At 44.3% G+C, this 22,147-nt stretch overlaps 1 long non-coding RNA gene across 2 annotated transcripts; it reads right to left on the bottom strand.

The window, feature by feature from the left end:
• Nucleotides 1-558: 558 nt before the first annotated feature.
• Nucleotides 559-21,758, bottom strand: LOC309872322. 2 transcript variants are annotated; one of them, XR_014315779.1, is made up of 4 exons: nucleotides 21,628-21,758; nucleotides 20,348-20,471; nucleotides 14,010-14,092; nucleotides 559-667 (listed from the first exon to the last, which is right to left on the bottom strand). It is a non-coding gene; the product is annotated as an uncharacterized lncRNA (long non-coding RNA). The 2 variants fall into 2 exon arrangements; XR_014315780.1 differs by lacking the exon at nucleotides 559-667 and adding an exon at nucleotides 13,622-13,738.
• Nucleotides 21,759-22,147: the final 389 nt, after the last annotated feature.

Raw genomic sequence — 22,147 nt, 5'->3', positions numbered from 1 at the left:
TGGGGAAGGCGGGGTGGAGAGGGCAGTGTGGTCAGAGGGCCTCCCACCAGCTGAACCTGGTAGAGTGAGGGGCTGTGAGTAGACACGAAGGAGCAGAGACATAGCAGCCTGCACGGAGCCCCGAAGACTGGCTCCGTGGGTCCGGGAGGTGGGATTGGGGCAAGGGCGGACACACATGGCAGGTGTGAGGCAGTGAAGGTAGCTGATGGGTTAGTTTCTAAGATCTTCTGGAGCCTGTCAGAATCATGGAGCAGGCCAGGTGCGAGTGGGTGTCCTTCATGAGCAGGCGGGGCCAAGCCCGGCCTCCCTGCCAAGGGGACTCCATTGGTGTACATGGCATGGGCTGGGGAAGACCAGGGAAAACTGAGCAACAGGAGAGGGGAAGGAAGGAATGGAAATGCCAGGTACATTGCTTGGCAGCTATGTACCTGGCATGGTTATTAGGTAAATCACACATGCTTTATTTCATTCCAGCAAAACCCATTGATTCATTCACTTATTTATTTAATCATCCAACAAACATTTATTGAGAGCTTTCCATACGTTAGATACCTTTTTAGGCACCGGAGATGAAAGTCAAATGAAACAGGGTCTGGCCCCTCTCTCAACAGCTCACAGTCCAGATGGGAGGGCCCTTCCATCAGGCTGGGTAGTCCAGGGTGGCTTCCTGGAGGAGGTAACATTTGATTTGAGTTTGAAGGTCTTAACTAAAAGAAAAATTAAAGAGTGGTGGTGGGAAGTGGTGGTGGTATTCCATGTGGAAGTAGGAATGTGTGTGCAGGCACAGAGATTTGAAGCATTAACATTTTCAAGGAAGTGTAAATGGTTCCCTGTGACTGAGGCCAAGGCTTGGAGATGGGCTCAGAGGTGTGATGCAGGGATGGAGGGCCTTTTGGAGGTCCAGGAGCTACAATAGGGTCTGAACACAAAAGCTTTGCAATACTTATTTATTATTATTTACTGGTGGGCGACATGACAATGCCATTTTATATACTCAATTATGTCTGTGGGGTCATGCTGGACATAGGGAGTCCCATTGAGGGGTGTGGCCATGACTGGGGGTGGTGAGCAGTGGAAAAGCTGGTATTAGGATGATGGTTTCAGAGATGGAGAGAAGCGGGTGGTTTGGGGGCTGCTGGGGAAGATGGACAGATGGGACAGGATTGGAAGGGGAGGGTGAGATGCTGGCCACATCTTTTGGCTCATGCAGTCACTGCTGTGAGAGCCTGCCATCCATATGTGGAATTCAGTAGAGAAAGACACAGACATGGTCCCTCTTTTCATGGGAATGCTAGCCCAGGAAGGAAGACAGTGAACAAGAAGTAAACAGAGTGGTTCATGTAAAGAGGGGCAAAAAAGAGGGTTTGGACATCTGGCTATGCTCTTGGAAAGTTCTGACTAGTGCAGCACCTCTAGGGAGACCAATGAAGCCAGATGGGAGAAGGGGTAGATTTGAGACAGAACAGGGAAAGCAGGACTTGGAGACATTCCTCCTTTCCCAGATGGCAGGGCCACTGAATGTGTAACTCTGGTCACTTTACTGAGAACACTGGTGCAGGAGCAGCATTGCGGGTGTGGACAAGCTGAATTTGGGTGCCTATGGGGCCTCCGTGGGGTGATGTCTAAAGGGTGGTCCAATAAGGAAGTATGGCATTCATTTGAGAGCCCATGGCTGAATAATTGAGGTTGGAGTCCATTCACATATATGTAACAGTTGAGCCCAAGGGACTGGGGGTGAAGTGTCATTCAATAAAAAGAAGGAAGAGAAATGAATGAGTCATGGAAATAATTGGCTTTTCCTCTTCCCTCTCTCTCTCCTGTTTGTTAAAGCAATACAATTTTAATTAACTTTTTGGGAAGATTAAAATCTGCACGTGATGAACATTCAAACAGTTCAAGAGGGTATACAGTGAATGGGGATTTCTCCTCTTGATTCCTAACAACCCAGTTAGGATCTCTAACAATCCCACCTCTGGAGGCCCTCCAGTTTCTTAATGTATTCTGGAAATATTCTAAGCCTGTAATGCAATTTTATAATTGTAATGCCTATAATGCACATCATATTTACTTTCTATCTTCCTTTTAAAACTTAACTAAATATCTTGGCAATTATTCCTTATCAGCACTAAAAAGCTATCTCATTCTTTTGTACAGCTGCATACTATTCCACCATGAACCTGTTCCCTGATTTAATTAACCAGTACCTTTTAAATGAGAATTTTCAGGCTGAGGCTCTATAAACAATACAGCAAAAATATCCTGGAACATACAAACATTATTTAGGGATTAAGTTTGGCTGCATGAAGAGTGAACTCAAACAACAGAGATTTAAGCAATGCAAGGACTTATTTTTTTCTTAAGTTGTGAGAAATCTGGGGTGGGCAAATGCTGGCATTGGTTTAGTGGTGCAATGATATCACAGCAAAGTCTCCATGTTCATTTCCTGTGGTTATAAGGTGGCTGCTCCAGATCCCGCCACTGTATCCCCTTTCCAGGCAGGAGGTGGGAAAAAAGACAACAAAGGGAAGTTGGTTGTGTTGTTGGCTAAGTCTGTTATCCTTTTAAGGGAATTTTCTAGAGGCTTCCAAACATTTTTTTTTCTTCTTACATCTCATTGGCCAGACCTGTGTCAAGCAACTATCCCTATCTCAAGGGAGGCTGGGAAATATCTTTTAGTTTGGCTCATTGTTCTGCCAACAAAATCAGGTTCTGCTATAAAGAAGGAGAGAATGGGCACGGGGTAGATGTCTGGTAAATTTTATCTCTAGTACAAATTCTTATAAATGGAATTGCTGGATTAAATCCTCCTATGCATTTAAAATTTTGATTATGCCAAATCGCCCTCCAAAGGGTTTTTTCCCCCCCAATTGCATCTCTACAATGTGCAAGAGTGCCTATTTCCCTACATCATGGCCCACAGACTGTTGCCAAACTCTTTATGTTTTGCTAATCTGATGGGCAAAAAATGATCTCTCATTGTTTTAATTTGCATTCCTTTTGCTGTGAGTGAGGTAGATCATTGTCTATGTTAAAAATATTGGCATTGAGAGGAGAAGAAAATCCCATAAGGGAGAATGAGAAGCATGGACTGGGGAAGAAGAAAAGCAGGAGAAGCTGGGCTCACAGAAGGGGAGAGAGGAGCTTCAAAGATGGGAGGAGGATGGGTGGAGGGTGGAAGGACACTACCAGATGTTGCAAAAAGTAAAAATAAGGACAAAAGAATGCCCATTGGGTATGACAACATAGGGGTCACTTGGGACCCTAGAAGGGACCCCAGCTGGCTTAGCTGGAGTAGAAACCCAGTGAACCCCTTTCCTGCAAAGTATTTCTTAAAAATATGTTTTTAGATGAGTAAATGAATTCAGAGGGGTTAAATAACTTGCTTAAGGCTTACAGAGCTTGTAAGGCGGGGAGCTGGGATTTGAGTCCCTGTTGTTGGACTTCCAGGATCTCTGATTATAACACCCATAGAGGTTGTGGTGGAGAGAGAAGATTTGTTTAGAACTGCTGCCTTAAAGACCTGGAAAGGGCCTTTGAGATTATGGGTCCACTTGCCCCTTTAACTAGTGAGGGAACTGAATACCATTAAAATGAAGAAACATGGCAGAAAATGGGACGGCTTTTTAAGAACCCAGACCCTGCTGGGTTTCAGGGCATTTTGTGGGATCACTCCTTTCTCCAGCAGGGGCGCTAGTGAGTACCTCGGGTTAAGTAGAACTCACCAGTCTGTCAGTCAGCACCTTAGGCAAAACAACTTCCCTGGGTCCTGCGTGGAGTCCTCAGGCTCCGGGAAGGAAGAGAAATCCAATTTATGATCTCAAAAACAATCAGGGTATTGCTAAATATCTTGGGTTCTGTCAGTAGCCCTCTGGGAGTGGTCTTGGAACTTAGAGCAGACCCAGTGCCATTTAGAGAATTATGTTCCATTCTCTTTCATGGCCCATGCTCTAAATTGCCCCCATCTGACGTCACTAACGTATGTATTACCATCTATTTTGGCTCTCAATAAAGCCAACCAGATAGCCATATGTCTAGCTTTTTTGATGATGTAATTACCTACTCATTGAAAACATTTTGTAATTAGGCTTAAGATAATTTATTATTATTATAATAAAATATAAGTAATATATATATATATAATATAATAAAATATTATTACCAAAATAATCCCTGCTCTGGAGTTAATTTAGGGAGGTAATGTGCCCAGCCTCTAAAGACAAATCATGGTCGGCTAAGGCAATCATGGTAATAGGTTCCTTTTTGGCTAGATACTCACTTTCCCAGAAACCCTTGCAACAGGGTGGGGGAGGGGTCTCACGTGACACCGTTCTGGCCAATGAGTATAAGAGACACGCATGAGAAGAGCGTTAAGTCTTCTACCTCCTTGCTTTAAATGTGGAGGTTAGGTAGAACAGAGGCGGCCATCTTGCAAAAGCAAGTGGCAACAAGAGATCAGATAGCCAGAGAATGGAGGAGCAGAAAGATTGGTCTTTTATGACTTTGTTATCAGCCCTGGTCTCCCAACCTTCAGATTTCTTATTATGTGAGATAATGAACTGTCTTTATTGTTTAAGCCACTTTTACTTATGTTGCCAAGTATTTGTAGCTAAAAACATTCCTGTTACACTCTCGGATTTTTTATTTACACAAAGCCTCACTCATTATACAGTTAATTGCATTCTTCACTTAATAGAGCCTGGTGATTTATTTAAATCTACACGCAGGTCTGCCTAAGTGGTTTCTTTTTTTATAAGCATATAATATTCCATTACAATAAATATACTACAATTTATTGCCCCTTGGTTGAAATCTAGTTTTCGCTTCAGAGCAGAGCTGTAATGAACATCTTGAACATACATATTGGACCCTTTTGTCAGTATAACCAGAAGTTAAATTGCTGATGGTGGAATTGCTGGATCAAATGCTATGTGAGCTGTGGAATTCAGTGGTATTTCTAAATCATCCTGCAGAAAGGCTCCATTGACATACACACCCACTAACAGTGCCCATGCACGTCTGTTTCCCCAAACTCTCACCAAATACCTGTTGTTCAGTGTTTGCATTCCTGACCCAATCAGTTTTGAAAAGGCATCTTACTGTCTCAATTTGCATTATCTTCTTTATGATGCAGGTGGAGCATTTTTTCTTATGTATCCTGGACATCTGGGTTCCTTCCTTTGTGACCTCCTCTTTTCACCCATTCTTCCGTTTTTTTTCCTGTGGGGTTGTGAGGCCCTTTCTAATTAATACAAATAGTGTTTTTGTGTGACTTCAGAAAATGAGCCTTTGACAAATATGTTGCTAGTTTTATCCCCACTCCCCTGTTGGCTGTTTATCTTTTGACTTTCTTAATGGCATTTTTCAGCCCTCAAGCAATTTTAATTTTTATGTAGTTATATGTATCAATCATTTTCTTAATAGCTTCAGGGTTTTTATCTTACTTAAATAGAAAGGACTTTGCCCTCTAGGATGATAAGTACATTTACTAATTTTTTTCCTCTTAATACTTGTATGGTTTCTTTTCTACCCTTAAATATTTGCTTCAACTGAATTTTACTTTGCTCTAAGGAGTAAGATAAGGATTTGCTTTATGTTTTTCCAAACAGGCCCTGTGTTGCTAGTTCTGAGGAGCCAGACTTGCATGTGAGGACCTGGGCAAGTCACAGTTATCTTCCTGTTCCCTTCAGATCTAGACAGTCTTAGGTCTTTGGAGGTTTTTTGTTTGTTTAATCTTAATTCCTGTTAGTTAACATATGGTGTTATATTAGTTTCAGGTGTACAATATAGTGATGCAACACTCCCACACACCATCCCGTGCTCATCACAACAAGTGTGTTCCTTAATCCCCACCACCTGTTTTACCCCTTCCCCACCCTCTCCCATCAGTTTGCTCTCTAGCGTTGAGAGTCTGTTTCTTTTTTTCTTTAAAAAATTTTTTTTTAAGATTTTATTTACTTATTTGACAGACAGAGATCATAAGTAGGCAGAGAGAGAAGAAGAAGCAGGCTCCCTGCTGAGCAGAGAGCCCGATGCGGGGCTCGATCCCAGGACCCTGGGATCATGACCTGAGCCGAAGGCAGACAGGCCTTAACCCACTGAGCCACACAGGTGCCCGAGAGTCCGTTTCTTGATGGTCTCTCACTCTCTCTTCCTTTTGCTCATATGTATTTTTGCTTAAATTCCACAGATGAGTGAAGTCATATGGCATTTGTCTTTCTCTGACTGGACAGTTTTCGGAGGTTTGAAGACACCAGGAAAGAGAACGTTGCAAAGCAGGGGAATGGCACTCTGTGGGAATTTCCAGTACTAGGGCAGGCGAGGTGGGGGAGGAAATTGGGGAGTAGAAGGTCTGTCCCGAATCCATGACCTTCAGGGTGAAGACCGTTTTGAAGGGTCAGCTTCGAGAAGCCTCCTAGTGGGGCCTGGGTGTGAGGGACTCTGAGAGTTTTCTCTTCAGAGAAAGCTGGCTGAAACTGTGAGGAAACAATGATCTCATAGGGTTCCTTTGAAGCTCTCTCTGAGATAGACACACAGCCTTCATTCATTCCCCAGGTGGCCAGAAACAACATTTCCAACTGCATTTTGCTCTTCACTTTCTCTCATTCTCCTGTTCCTCTGGTCAGTTACTCACTGGCCTTAGGCCGCCCTCAGATCCTAGGCTGTTCCAGTCCCACTGGGGATACAACCCACTTAAAACCTCAAGACTCCTGAGCAGGAGTGGAGTGGAGGCAGAAGACCAGAGTTCTTGGCCCAAAAGAAATCGCAGTTATCCATACGCGTATATGGTCGGTGCTCTCCACAATTCCCAGGAGCCTAGATTTTGCAGATGAACTTGCTCTGAGATCATTTTTAAGATTCTTTGAGGAGGCTAAAATAAAAGGGTGTGATAATATAAGAGTTGGCAAAGGCATAGAGTGTTTGTGCAATGGGACTGGAAAACCGTCTAGTGGTGTCTATGGAAGCTTCTCATCCCCATACCTTATAAGGCATCGATTAGACTCCTGGGTAGGAGCACATCAGAAATGAGGACCGATGTTCACTAAAAGATGCGTACTAGAGACAGTGATGGCCACAATGTTGGCAGTAGTCCCAAAATGGAAATAATTCAAATGTTTATTGATAAAACAATGAATACACAAGTTGTTGTAGAGTCACACAGTGGAATCCAATTCAGCCACAAAAACTCCCCCAAACATTCGGTATTGTATGTATTATGGGCCGACTTGTGTTCCCCTCCCCAAATCCACACGTTGAAGTCCTATACTTCAGTACTATGGAGTGTGACTTTATTTGTGTGGCTATATTTGGAGACAGGGTCTTTAAAGAAGCAGTTAAGTTACAATGAGGTTATTAGGACAGCCCTTCATCCAATATGACTGGGGTCCTTATAAGAAGATGAAATTAGGACACAGACATGCACAGGGGGAAGGTCATGTGAAGACACAGGGAGAAGTCGGAGTTTACTAGCTGAGAAGAGAAGCCTCAGATGAAACTGATCCTGCGAACACCTTACTCTTGGACTTCCAGCCTTCAGAACTGTGAGAAAATACATTTCTGTTGTTTAAGGCCCCCGGTCCTTGGTACTTCATTACAGCTGCCCTAGGAAACTAATAAATAGGTGATCATATGAGCACATCTCATAGATGTTACGTTGAGTGAATGAAATGAGATGTCAAGCAAACACAGTATGATTCCATTTCTATGGGATTTAAGAAGAGGCAAAACTAATTGGTAAACTTCAGGGTGTGAGTATTGACTGGAAAGTGGCAGGAGGGAGCCTTCTGGAAATGTTGGAGCTCTTGGCGTGGGTGATGGTTACGTGGTTATACACCTACATAAAAATTCATCAAGCTGGATACGTAAGACTCTTAAGATTTGCGCACTTTATTATCTGTAGCCTATATCTAATAAAAGAGTAAAACAAAAAAGATTCTTCAGAAGAGACATGAGTATTTTGGGGTCGGCATCACCTCCCTGTGGCTTGGTCCATCTGCCTTTACCAACAAAGTGTTGGGAATGCGGGCCAAGTGAGCACTGTCCAAGTCAGTTCCTTCTGAATTGGAGACAAAAATAACCACATCTCAAGTATGTTCTTTCCTTTTTTTCCAAATGGGAAAAGCACAGGCTTTTTTTCACATTCCCAGCCAGAGGGAATCTTTCTCAAACTTTCCATAGAGATTCTCCTTTGGGCAGACACCAAACATGGACATTTTCCACCAGGGGAAAATATGCCGGGGAGTTATAGGCTGCTGAAAAAAGAGGGTAGGGAAGGAAATGATGACAGAGCCCCCTCCCCAGCCCAGCCTCTTCCCCGTCCTTTGGGAACCACTCTGCAGTGGCTGTACATTGTCACCTTGAGGGTACTGATCAAAGGGTCTGTGACAATGCTTCCAGAGGACAGGGGTGGGAGAGTGGACTGGGTCAGACAGTGGCCAGGCTCCAGCTCACTCTGAGCATTGGGCCTTTTCTGCCTTGTGATTCTCCAACCCCCACACAAATGGAAGGAAGTCGCAGATATTAAAAGAGTGTAATGCAACATATAAAATGTGGATGGTGGATGGAGTGTTCCAATTCTATATGGCTCTGTCCATCTGTCAGACTGTAGAGAAGGAGGAGCCTGGTTTCCTGGCTGCACTGTCTCTTTATCCTCCCCAGACTCCTCACCCCTACCATTCCTTCCCTATCCAGCCAATTCATTTCCCTCCTCACCATCTTAAGTGCCCAGGGGGATGGGGACAACTCTTTAGGAATCACCATGTAAGGCAGGCACTGTGATAGCATTGCTAGGAAGGTATTTTTCAGGTGAGGATGCCAAGTTGAGGGAAGGGAAGTGACTTGTGTGAGATCACACACCTAAGAGACATCAGAGCCAGAACTTGAATCCTGACCGGCGGGATCCAATGCTTAGGCTCTGGGCACAGGCCTCAGCTGCCTCAGGTCTCCTTTTCTTGAGAAGGACATTCCTGGACTGTTACATTTGATCCTATCTCTCAAGCTAACATTTTTTTGACAAATAATATTATTTCATTTACATACACAATCTAAAAACAGAACAAATGAATAAAAAAAAAAATAGAAACAGACTCATAGATAGAGGGAACGACCTGGTGGTTACTGAAATAGTGGAAGAAGACTAAGAGGTACAAACTTCCAGTTGTAAAATAAGTTAAGTGACAGGAATATAACAAAAACAAACCAAAGTTTGATCTAAGAACAAGTCTTTTCTTGGATCTCTGTTTAGTTCCTGTAGTTGGTTTTGTCCTCTTCCCACAGCAGTATCATTCTGCCTTAATTAATGTGTGATACAGAGCAATTTCTCCCAACCTTCTTCTTTTTTTTCTATTAACATATATGAACCCATTTGGAGTCCGGTGTTAGTCAGATGAGGATTCTGTAAACGGGCTCGACATCTAGTCATCTTTTGTCTTAGATTCAGGCTTCAAAGGCATTTTCATTACTTACTTATCAAACTAACAGTTTAATGAAATATTTAGAAAAATGAAAATACCAAAATCTATGATGAATAAAATATTAAAACATTAATTAAAGACAGGATCAGCATCACTGATTTTTCCTTTTGCTTTAGGCTTGAATATGGCACCGTTATGTCAACTTATTCCTGGGGTCCCCATCCCCAAGACCTTCCCCAATACATGATGGTGCTTTCAAAGCCCAGTCTTGGTTGGACCTCTTCCTCTCCTTTGATCTTTGTTCTCTTTTGTCCTTGGAACTCTCAAATGGATGATCTTGTATGCCCTCAATTTTCATCTCTGTGTGGGGGACTCCAAATTCTTCATGCCCAGCTCTTCATGCCCTATCACTTCCCTTAGGTGTGTGTCTTGTGTTTCCATTGACTTGTTAGAATCTCCCACTGAATGCTGCTGACTTCCCCTGAAGTCAACTTGTTCTCAACTGAATTCACCCCTTCCTCCATCCCGTCCTCAGCTCTCCTTTTGACTTTCCTGTCAGTCAGCAGCCGTGACTTTCTTGATCACCTGGCTTCTCCCTCATCATCATTTTTTATACCCAGTCTTCTATCAAGCCTTGTTACTCTTTATTCGCAGACACCTCCTATCACTGCCCTTTCTTCTCCAGTAACCCACACAGACCATACCTTGAACTGACCACTTGCCAGGGGTGGGAAGATACAGAAGTGAGGACAGATGAGCACAGTGGTTTGTCTGAGGTGCTCAGCTTTAGCAGGGGCTATAGGGAGGAAGGAGGGGATTCACTTAGAGCTGTGTACACAGGGCAAGTGGAAGTTGGAAGCAGAACTATGCACCATGTTGTTGAAATGTCTTCTCAGTCTTTTACTGTATACATGAATGTTTTAAACCTACTGTATTATAGGTACTTGCTGGATCTTAGGGAAACAAAGATTGAAAATCAGTTCAGGCTGTGAAAAGCTCACAGTCTGATAGGAAAGACAGACCCACAGATCAACACCACAGGAATATGCTATTTTGGAGACAATGAGGAAGGAATAACCAATTGTGCCTGAAAGGATGGCTGGGAAAGTTGTCCTGAGGAGATGACCTTGAGTTGAACTTCAATGTTAAGTGGAATAAGGGAGATAACTGATGTCATTGGTGATGATGTTGGCCATTGTAAAGGGGAAAAAATGGTCAAGCTCATCAAGGTAATAATGATGTACAAGAAGACTCCATCAGGATGGGTGGAGGTAATGGGGCTATAGGAGACACCTGACCTTAGTGCCTCTGGGGTAATAATTTGGTCACTGATAGGCACCATCCAAAACCAGTCCAGAGAGCTTCATTGCCTGATTTCTGGTGTCCTCTCACAATCATGGCTTGTGATTCAAGGTATAGTTTATCTGTGCCTTATTCTTCTTGAATGAAGAAGCATTCAGAACCCTGACATCCATTTGGCTTATAAAGCAGAACATGAAGATAATCATTTTTTTCTGGCTAATCACTTACAGGGACTTGTCTGCTCCAGGGTCATAGATATTCTTGCAACTGGCCTTGACTTGATTTTAGTCTGAATAAAAAGTCACTAAGAACCGAGGAAAGGGAATTTTTGCCCTAATGACTAGTTGATCAGCTGGCAATGATGTTGGACATCTGGTCCCCAGCCCGCCTCTCCCTTGCAGAGCCCTCTGATTCAGCATCTATAGCTCCATATGCCTGGTTGCCAAGGGAGTATCTGGGCTGGGTCTAGAGAGCTTGTGAAAGATCAAAAATGGAGCTGTAATTCCTACACTATTCCATTCTAGAACCCCTGGCCCTGGTGACTGATGATTCCAGAGTGCCTTCCTCACCCCCAAATATCTCTCCCATTAGCCTGTCACATGCTTGAAGTCTTGCCATTACCACATCATTTCCGTTGGCCTAGGTCTTGCCTCTCCAGGCAAGGAGGAACATATCAAGATGTTATCACTCTCAAACATCCCAGTTACAGAGTTTATAGAACACTTGTCTCCTGGGCCACTGCATTTTAATGGTGGGGAGGAGGGAAGAACTGTTTAAAATCTGGGCCGTTTCTCAATGAACAGGACTGGATGAGGATGTGGAGCAGAAGGGTTGATAGCTTTGGGACCTCTGAGGCCTGAGGGTGGGGTCTACCAATGATGGGAGGTGGAGGAAATGCCCTAAATTTGGCTTGGGACTTTGGGTTGAGCAAGGTTTAGAAGTGAATGAAAGCAGTTGGTCTCTGTTTGCTTGAAGGCATCAGTTGGGAGGCCCTGCGGAGGGGAAGATGAGAGATCCAGTACTGGAGTCCCTGCCTTTCAGCTGTGCCCTGCTATCACTTTCCAGAGCTAGTGCTTTGGCAGGTGGGGCCAAATCCCATGACCTGATTCAGGACAAACATGGCCTGCTAGGGGCAGCCAGTATGTCAGGTGAGCAAGATCTCTCATCCTTGCTCCCTGTAGGGACTTTAAGCTCTCCTGGATTTGCTCAGGGTCCTCTGGCTTCCTAGCTCCTACCCATAGCTTTTCTTTTCCCAGCATGCTCTTAGTGTGGAGACACAGGGTTGCTTTGCATCCGAGGAGACTGATGCTCCAAAAAAAAAAAAAAAAAAAAAAAACCCAAAACAAAAACCTCAGTGGAAACCCAGACGTTTCTTTGGTTTTTAAAATTTTTAGAAAAGCTTTAGCAAGGCCTACATTTTTGTCACTGCAAATGTAGTCTAACTTGCCCCTCCCCCCAATAATCAGCTGCATTCTTTAGCTGTGTCTCCACACAAAACACCTTGTCCTGGTCCCCTTTCCAGTGGCAAGAAGCCAGGCCTTGAGACTTCAGAGAACTGAAAATTCTGGGGCTGGATGTTCCCGGGTGCATACCACCTGGCTGAGCCAGCTGTCCTGTTGCAGAGGGTGACATTTATGTTGGAATCTCATAACCATAGGCAATCAGGTTCTAAATTCAGGAAATTCTGAGAACTTACTGGGTAACTCTGAGTTATCTTTTGAAAACATGAAACAGAAATTGGGAACAACATCTCAAGCATTGTGACTCTTAAGACCGAGTCTCCTAACTCTTCAGGCACGCCTGAAGAGATTCATTTCTTGTCCTTCTCCCTTCTCTGCTCTAGATTGCAGAGAAATGTAGTTCCAGGCTCCCTGGTGCTGGAGCCCACCTTGCAAGAGTAAGCTGGATATTTACACCCTGGGGGCAGCTCTTAACTAATGACTGACAGTTGTGGGGTTATCAATACCCCAGATCCCCTGTCCCTGATGGAACCTTCTGCAGTACTGATCCAAAGTTACCCTCCTGGCACTTTGGTTGATCTCACACCCTTGCCTGGTCCTATTCCTACTCCCATTGTCTCAGGCCCTACCAGTACTCACCCTTCCCCCACCATTCACAGGAATTCTCATCACAGGGGAAGACAAAACAGTATCTCTGTCTCATACTCCTTTTTCTAATTTCCCCCAGTTTGAATCAGTTAGGAACCTGACCCATACTGTCATTTGGGCCATGTCTGAGAGCTTTGCCTTCCTGAATTTAGGATAAGTCCGTACAGGGGATATTACACTCCTTATCTCCCCCTGAGATGCCCATTAGACACCAGAACATCTCTAGAATCACCCTTTGTCAGAGGTGAAAGGCTGTGGAGGTCACTGAGATCAGATGAGGAAACAAAGCCCCAGAAAACTAAGGGGCATGTTGACTAAATGATACTTTCTCTTTTTCTCCTGACTGAGATGTGAAGGGAGGTATTGTGTCCTCATGATAGTCATTTCTTTGCTTATTGAGTTATCATTGGTAATGCTTTGTGGTACCTGGAGGAGCCCTAGACCTTTGACATAGGTGGTTGGGAACCTTCCTGAAACCGTTTTGCAAGAGGGAGACACCATGTCCCGTTTCAAGCTATGCTCTCAGCTTATAGAGCTGCGCAGGGAGGTGACTATAAATGGGGTAAAGTAAATGGGGAATCACAATAGGGTTTGAGGCATGTGGGTAGAGTCCAGGGGGTCCTGAGCGTTTAGCCCAGCCTTGCTGAGGAGAGGAGCAGAGAACAGTTCCATGATGAATAAGCCTGAGCTGAATGTTGAAGGCGAATGGGAGTTTCCAAGGTAGAAGAAGGTAATGCCCCCAAATTCAATATTCAACCAACATTAGCTATAAAGATGATACTTTTTTATTTGGAGAGAATTTTGCATAGGGGTATGAGAACAGAGTTTGGGGTCAAGTGGAATTTAAATCCTGGCATTATCACTTCCTTTGTGACCTTGAGCAAGTTCCTTAAACTCTCTGAGCCTCAACATCTTCAGCTGTGAATTGAGATAATAAATCCCACCTCACTGGATGGTCATCCAGTTCAAATGATATGAACAAATGCTTGACTTGTACAAAGCAATGGAGAAGTTATAGGTATGAGGTTTTTAGCTTTTATCACCATCAAATGAATGTTGACGGTTCTCCTACTGTGTTCAAGCATTGAATGAACCTCATCTTCTCTCATGCACCCTCATTTGAGACGACAGAAGATATTATACTCTGGACTAGAGACTCAGAGGGAAGAGATGACCTGCCCACTCTTACCTTAAGTGGAGTTCCCCAAGAAGCAGTCACCAGGTGAGCATGTGAGTATAAGTACCTTACTTCGGAGGTGATCCCAGGAAACACTGGCCAGGGAGGGGAAAATGAGACAGAGAAGGGAAGTCAGACCATCCAGGAGGCATTTTCAGTTTTGTTTCCACCTTGGGCAGAGGGGCTCAGTTCCATGGGAAACCCCTGAAAGGCAGTGTAGAACACATGCCTCAACATTATCCCAACCAAGGGGGATGCTGCAAAGTTATCCACCAACTCCAACTGTGGCTGAGAGTCCACCCTGGGGCATCTGGCATGCCCAGCCTGTGGTGCAGACAACACAGCAGACTCTAGTGGCCAGAGAGCAGGGGGGTGCCCGCAGCTGGGTATGGGATATGGCAGCGGCCAGGGCCGGTACCTTCAACAGGACACTAGCCAGGTCTCTTTCCATGGTCTTGTGCCAGGGAACTGAGTGACTGCATGAGTGGAGATGGGTGCTAGAGAGCTAGGAAGGGAGACTGAGGACAGACAGGACAGGTGCTGCATCGCCCTCTGGCATTTACACTCTGCCTCAATGAGTAGTCTGGTTTGGTGTTCTGGACCATTTAAGTGCTCCGTTTAAGATGCTCTTCCCTTAATTTGGTGTTTATGATTAACTCGGAGTTGATTTTACCACTGTTTCATCAAGAAGAGAAAAGAAAATATTGAAATAACCCCCACAGCTCTCTGCCTTCAACCCTGATGCACCCGCTCTTAAATTTCCCGCCAGTCCTATCAGATCCGGAGAAAGATTATTAAACATTTCTACTCACAGGCAATTTTCATATATAAGCGCCACATGCATGTTTTCTCTGTCTGGTGCCATGGGTTGTAACCTTAGGAGCAATTTGGATCCAAGGGAGTTATTTGGGAGGTAGTCCCAAGAGTCACTCAGAGGAGTGGAGAGGTGAGACAGGGAAGGGAGTAACACCAGTGGAGGGCACATTAATGGGTTGGTGGGGGCCCTCAGGAAACTCTGTCTTGCTGGAGACCCTTGCTTGACTATTCCTCGAGAGAGGGGCGAGAGGTGAGGAAGCTGGGGCACTACCCCCAACGGCCCCCTTCACTGGGGGAAGGCTGCAGTTCCTGCGTGCTCTGTGCTCAGAGGAACCCTGCATAGCCAGATAGTGAGCTCGGGTAGACCTGCAGGCCCAAGCTGCAAGAGATCAAGAGTGGGAGCTCACGGACGACAGAAGGAGACCCTCTCCCAGGAATACACAGGCACTGAAAACTGCTTGATTTCCTCCTAGTGGGGGAATGGTCACGAATGGGAATGACTCTTTCATCACGCCACTTCCCTACACAACCAGCTTCCAAGGATCCCTGTCACTACTTCATCCAAGCTAACTTCCTGAATTCTTGCCATTCCAGCGCTGCCTGATAATTCTTTACCCTCCAATCCATAAATAATTATAACCATAACAGAATGCATAATCAAACCTACATTCCTGCTTTCCACACCATGTGTGCAGTGGGAGCTACTGCACATTTGGCTAATGGATTTAATAAATTGTCTTGGGCCTGCCCTGCCAGCACCATACACAGCTAGCTGTACCTTCATTCCCAGCCTTGCCCACCCCCTTCCAAACCTTCTGGGCCTGCCAGCCCACTCCTCTCCTTCTGCCTGCTCAGCTCCTATGCATGACTCAAGGCCAGTTATGGTTGTGCCCTTGTCGGGTCTTCTTCCTCCCTTTGCTCTTTACAGTGCATGTTCGGGGGGTCACTCATCAGGCCAGTGGCTATTGGCCATCTGGTTAAGTGTTGGCTCTTGTGGCAGGTGTGAGCTTTGTCTGCCCAAGGATGGGGCTTGAGTCTCTTCTCCATCCCCATGGCATAGCCATGCACGGGGCCAAGTCCTTGGGCAGTCTTCCATGAACACTGGAGGGATGGGTGCTAGGAGACATGATTATGGGGACCGTAGTGGATGCTCTTGGCACCCTGCCCACATCCCTGCAGCATTCCTTCTGCACGGTGAACACTGCCATTCCACCCCAGGACTCCTTTTTTTGGCTGGGGAGGTTGTATGGTCTGTGTGTAGGGCAAGAAGAGGCGATGTATATGCACACACATGCACAATGAGCTACAGAGCAGGAAGGACACAGCACAAGTTGGCAACTTCCTCATCCCCAGGTGAGATGACTTTGAAGGGTGTGCTGTATGCTCCCTCAAGGTCGGACCTACACACAGCCAGCCTCATTCCCAGCCTTGCTCACAGGAGTAGCCCACAGTGGTGACTTGCTAGGTAACATACTCCCTTTTTGGAGTTGCCTTATTTTTTCAGTTCTCAACTCCCCCATGAGTGTTTCCAACTGGATTAAACTTGCCCTTGAATTCTTATCTTAATTTGTGCATTCAGGGTCACCTAGACCACGTGGGTGGCCTCAACATGAGAACCAGTGGGTGTAGGGTCCCTGAAGCATACTGAGATTGTTGGGGTTCACTGTGTCTATAATGAGGACTGGGGGACACTGAGTGTTAGGGGCCAGGTAGAGCTGAGGTGCTGCACTTGGAGGTAAGTCTGAGGTCAAGGGAAGGGTCAGGTGGGCGTGGGAAGCAGGGTTTCTAAGTGTAAGCTCTTTGCTAAAGAGGAGAGAGGTTGATGAAGTTGGAGTGACCCTGAAGCTTGGTAAACCCTGAGTATTACCAAAAGATGTGCTCTTAATGGAAAGTTTACTACCAAGTAGTTTGGTTACAGAGAGAAAGTGCCATTTTGGCCAGCTGAAACCCACATCTTCCTTCTGAGTCTGAGTGGCTGCTTGGGTACCTTTTGCCAAGGAATCTGCTTACTTTTGTCCTGACACAGTACTTGATCTGTTCCCCGCTGAGGGAAACCTGAGTTAGTGGTTATGACCTACACTTTGGGATCACAGATGGACCCTCCGACTCTATCTCAGACTCCCCTCTAGTCCTGGCTTCAGAGAACAGCTCACACTTGCCATAGACTGATTTCTCCCACCCCTGTCATTAGACAAACTTACAAGTCCAATTTCAAATATTGTTCCAGAAACAGATGCTATCAGCTCAAGGAGACCAGCAAAGAGAGAGTGGTTCCCTGAGTGCTGCACACCCCCCCCCCCCCAAAAGCTGGAGCTCTGAAGGCACAGATCTCCTACAGGGTAGGGATCTCCTGTGGCCTGAATTCTAGGATATTCTATAATGTGACCTTGGCAATGAGGGCCAAAGGCCTTCATGACTATGTGAATTTCATTTCTCATGCATCCATCTGTTCATCCTGAATCTGGAACACTTTTACCCATTGAAGGAATTAAACAGGACTTGGAAAGAGCTCAGCAAGACCAGCCAAAGACTCAAAGAACATTTGGCTCAAGGAAATTCCAGGAGAGAGAGAGAGAGATGGTGAAAAAGGAGGCTGGAATCCTGGCAGCCACCTCCCACCCAGATCAAGGAGGGTAGTACAAGCTCCCAAAGAAAAGATCCAGGCCAGGCTGGGAAGCTACCTTCATACATGGGTAAGGATGAGAGAGGCAATGAGACTCCATTCTCCAATAAAGTCCAACACAGAAGCAATTAGTTTTGTTGGGGTTGTTTAAAAAGGACCCTGAGGGTATGCTGAAGAATTTGTTTGGTAGAAAACCTTCTGATTGGGAGAGAAAGGCCTTGGTTTTTATTAATTCCAGTTCTTTCATTAACAGGATAGATAATTTTTCATCTTTCATAAAATTAAAAACTGAACTCTCATTTATTCTGAAAAGTGAATAAAAGTGTACTGCTTCTTGATGAATTTTCATGAACTGAATTCACCCATCTAACTGGCACTTTGTTAGAGAAATGGAAGATGATTAGCACCTCCAAAATCCCCACCTGGTGCTCTCTTCCCAGCCACTACTTCCTCGAGGGTAGACACTACCCTGACTTTTAATAACATAATTTTGCCAGTTCTTGAATGTCAGAGCAATAGAATTATTCAGTGCATATTCTTTAGTGTCTCTTTTTCCTTTCAGCATTACATATTTGAAATTTAGCTACATTGTGTGTAACAACAGACCATTCTTTTTTATTGCTGTACAGTATTTCATTTTGTGACTATACTATGGTCTATTCATTCTGCTTTGGATGGATGTATGAACGGTTTCCAGTTTTTAGTTATTATGAATAAAGCTGCTATGGCATTCTTGTGTGTGTCTTGATAGATGTATGTTTGCATTTCAATTGCACATCCCCCAAGGAGTGGGATTGCTGGGTCACAGAGTAGGCATCTACTTAGCATTGTAGATATTACAAAGTAGTTTTTCAAAATACTTTCAGCAATCTTACTTTCACTAGCAATGTATGAGGTTTCAAATTGCTCTATATTCTTGCTGATACTTGATACTTTTTGCATTTTTCATCTTCACCATCCTGGTGGTTGTGTAATCATATCACATTATGGTTGTGTAATAATAACACATATGGATATCACATATGTGTAATGATATCACATTATATTTGCATTTTCCTTATGACTAATCGGGCACCTCATACTTATGTGTTTATTGACCATTTGGATATCCTCTCTAGTGAAGTGCCCTTTCAGGACAAGCTTGTTCAAAACTTTTACCCATTTTTCTGTTGGGTGGCCCGTCATTCTCATATTGACTGCCCACAGTGTCTGTGTGATTTTTGAGCAAACCTCTAACCCTCTATAGACCTTTGATTCCTCACATTATTTTTGTTCTTACTGTGGAGTTAACTCCAACCTCTAAGGCTTTGGGGCAAGCACACAATCGTGGACTTTCAAGTGAGCTTATTTCATCTCCATGGTCCCTCTCAGGCATGGGTATGACTCGGGCTGGTCCAGTGAGACACTGTTGAAGGAATTGGGAAGGCAAAACTCTTCTGGGATTTCTTGATGTGAGGATGATGTCAGATGATGTTAGGACTGAAGTTGATCTTCTGATCTTGTTGCCATTGATCCATGAAGACATGAAGAGATGCTCAGAGGGAAGCCAACACCAAGGAGAGAAGAGAATGTAAAGAGAGAGAGAATGAGAGAGGGAGAGGGGGAAAAGAGAGAGTAGATACAGCAATTCTTTTTAGTTTTTCTGTGAGCCAGCATTTTCTTTATCACTTAAAAGGAAGACAATTAGTTTTGTGATTGCCACTGATGCTTTGCCCATGTTATCCCTTTGCCACTCACTTTCTGCTACAAGTGCTTGAGACTGAGGATGTTTCCTAGTCTTTGGAATCTAATTGTATAGGGCAAGCTGGAATGCTGGAGCTTAGGAGTCTTGGGAGTAATCCTGAACTAATGAGAGGTGACAGTTGGTGAATAAATACTCTAGCATCCTCTCCCTTATGTGGGACACCTAGATGTATTCTATGTAATCCCTAAAATTTTGCCAGCAGAAATGAGCTCTCAGCTTTTCACTCTCAGCTTTTCACTGTAGTGACTGGCTCACTGATGCCCACTTCATGGGCTGCCTTCCCTGTCTGGTCTAATTTTCCCACTTTTCTCTTGGGGCTGCCCCAGATCACCTCCTAAATAAACAGTTGCATGGCAATTCTTGTCTCAGAGTCTGCTTTTGGAAGATTCGAAACGAAGGTAATAAAGGAACTGTACTCTAAGCCAGAATTTCCATGAGAATTATGGAATCCAAGCTAATCTAATGCAATCTGGGTCAGTTTGAGGGTTTTGTATAGAGCTTGAATAAGTCTCTGAGGGTCTAAATAAGTGTAAAGTCATCTCTGCCTTCAAGAAACCTACCAGTTTGGTAAGAAGATAAGACTCCCAGATAACACACTGGAAAAAATATATCTCAGAACTCTGATGTTGGCAGGCTTGGGGCCCTGCTCTGGGGGCATCTGGCTAAATTTGACTAAAATCCTCAATTTTGTGGTTCCTGAGAATCCAGTCCAAAGTTCCTACCCGTTTTTTCAAGTTCCCAACAATAGACTGGACACAAATCCCATAGCCACAGAAATCTCATCATACACAACAGTTTGATAGTTTGGCAATTTTAGGGAAAATTATGAAAGTAATCATGTCTCTCACCTTACAGCTATCTCCTATGTGTGGAGATCATATCTCCTTGAGTACTACCTCCATCCAGAGGACGCTTCTCATTGGATGCTGCCCCCAAGTCATCGGCTCAAGCTTGGTCCTGATTATTTCCTCCCTGGTGGAAAGCCTGCTGGGCTGTCCAACCTTCTCCAGGGCCCTTTGGAAACTGGAATATCTAAAAAACTGAAGTCTAGTTTGATCTTGAAGTTATCTTTGAGCCCCCTCTTTCTCTCATACTTGAAATCCAATATGGTGGCAAAACTTATTGGCTTAACTTCCATGATACATCTAAAATATGAGCACCTCTTACCTTCTCCACTGCCAACATCCTGTCTTGAGCCACTGTTTTCTCTTTTCTTGATCGGTCTAATACCCTTTCCACATGTCTCATGATTGCCAACCTCGTTTTCCTTACTAGTAGCCGATATATTTTTCTGAAATTATAGATCACATCAGTATATAAACTCTTAGCTCAAAACCCACCAAAGGCTCCTCATCTCATTCAGAGTAAAATATGGAGTCTTTCCATGATACACAAGGGAGGGGTTGGCCTTCATCGCCACTTTGACCTGAACTTCTATTGTACTCTTTGCCCACTCTGATCCAGCCAAACTCCCCTCCTGCTGTTTTCTGAACTTGCCAAGGAAGGTCACAACTCAAGCTTTTTGCATTTGCTCTTCCCTCAGCTTGGAACGTTTTTCATTAGGTTTCAGCATGAGTCATTCCTCATTTATTTGGAATCTTTACTCAGAGTGACCTTCCTTGACCATTCATATAAAATATCACCCCCTATTGGCACTCTCTTATTGTTTTATTCATCCACTTGATATAGTAATTATATATAAACTTAAAATTATTGATTTATTTTTTGTCTCTATCAGCATATAAACTTCTTGAGGTAGAGGAATTTGTTGTTGTTGAATACTGTAATCTTGGTGCCAAACACAGAATATTTGTTGATGAATGAATGAATTTCAACTTTGAGAAAGTGTGGAGCTCCAGGGTTGCTCCTGAACTTTGATTGAACCCAGTGCTCAACTGTAGAATTGATTACAGAGATAATGCAATAATATAACAGAGATGATGATGGTAAGACTCATTGCTTGGTCTGAGAGCACAAGACCATGTCTCTTTTGTATTTAAATTAAACCTTCATCTTTAGCTACCCAGATTAATGGTAGTCCAGTATTTTTCTTTGGGTTGAATTACACTATGATATTTACATAGTTTCATGGAAACCCTTCTGCTTCTAGAATCCCTACAGATAGAATTGAGGAATCAGATTCATTTTTCCCGATGCCCTCAACAATTCACTCTTCCTGAAGCAAGACTTTGTTAGACAGACACTCTGATGAAGGGGGATGATCATGATTCTTCCATCTGTGGACAATGGTAATCACATTTTGACTTCCCTTTCTTCTTCAGTGTCAAATGTGGGGCTCCAGCATCTTAGTTCCAGGAGAAGAAGAGTAGGCTATATCTACTGCTGGGATGGGCATTGGAGGGAGCCCAGACCCTGCAGCAGGGATGTGGAAGTTAGCTGTGATGTGTGGGCTGGGAGAAGTGTAGGCTGGACCTCTTGTTTCATACCTTCTTGATCAGGCAGCAGGTTGGTCAAAGTAGTCAAGGCAGATGGCTGTTGAACTTATTTATAAATATCTGAAGAACAGAAACTTTCTTGCAAGGATACTTTCTTCTCAGACTGGGGAAAGCTGTGTCAGTTCCAGGAACCTCTGGGCTCATCTTCTCTGAGGATATCACACCCATGACTGTGATGTCACTTCCTCCATCTCCCATGACAGCGTTCCCCTGTCACAATGAGAACACTTGCTCTGCTGGCCTGCAGTGACCGTCAGATCCTCACGACCTCTCCTGGGGTCCAGCTGCTTGACAGCAAGTGCATGGGTTAAAGATGTGTATTTTTCATCCCAGTGCTCAATTGCAGAATTGACTTCCCAGTTCAGAGTTTGACTAGGCTGGTTGCCAGCATGATGACCTCTGAAGGGACTTTTAGCAGTATTTACAAACACTGGGTATAATTTCACCTTACTTTAGAGACCAACCTCTGCATTAGATGTAATCCCACTGTGGGCATGGCAGATTTATAAAA

This window comes from Mustela nivalis (genome assembly GCF_964662115.1).
Source record: "Mustela nivalis genome assembly, chromosome: 8".
In the NCBI taxonomy this organism is placed as follows: Eukaryota; Metazoa; Chordata; class Mammalia; order Carnivora; family Mustelidae; genus Mustela; species Mustela nivalis.
This window is presented reverse-complemented; position numbering and strand designations above follow the sequence as displayed.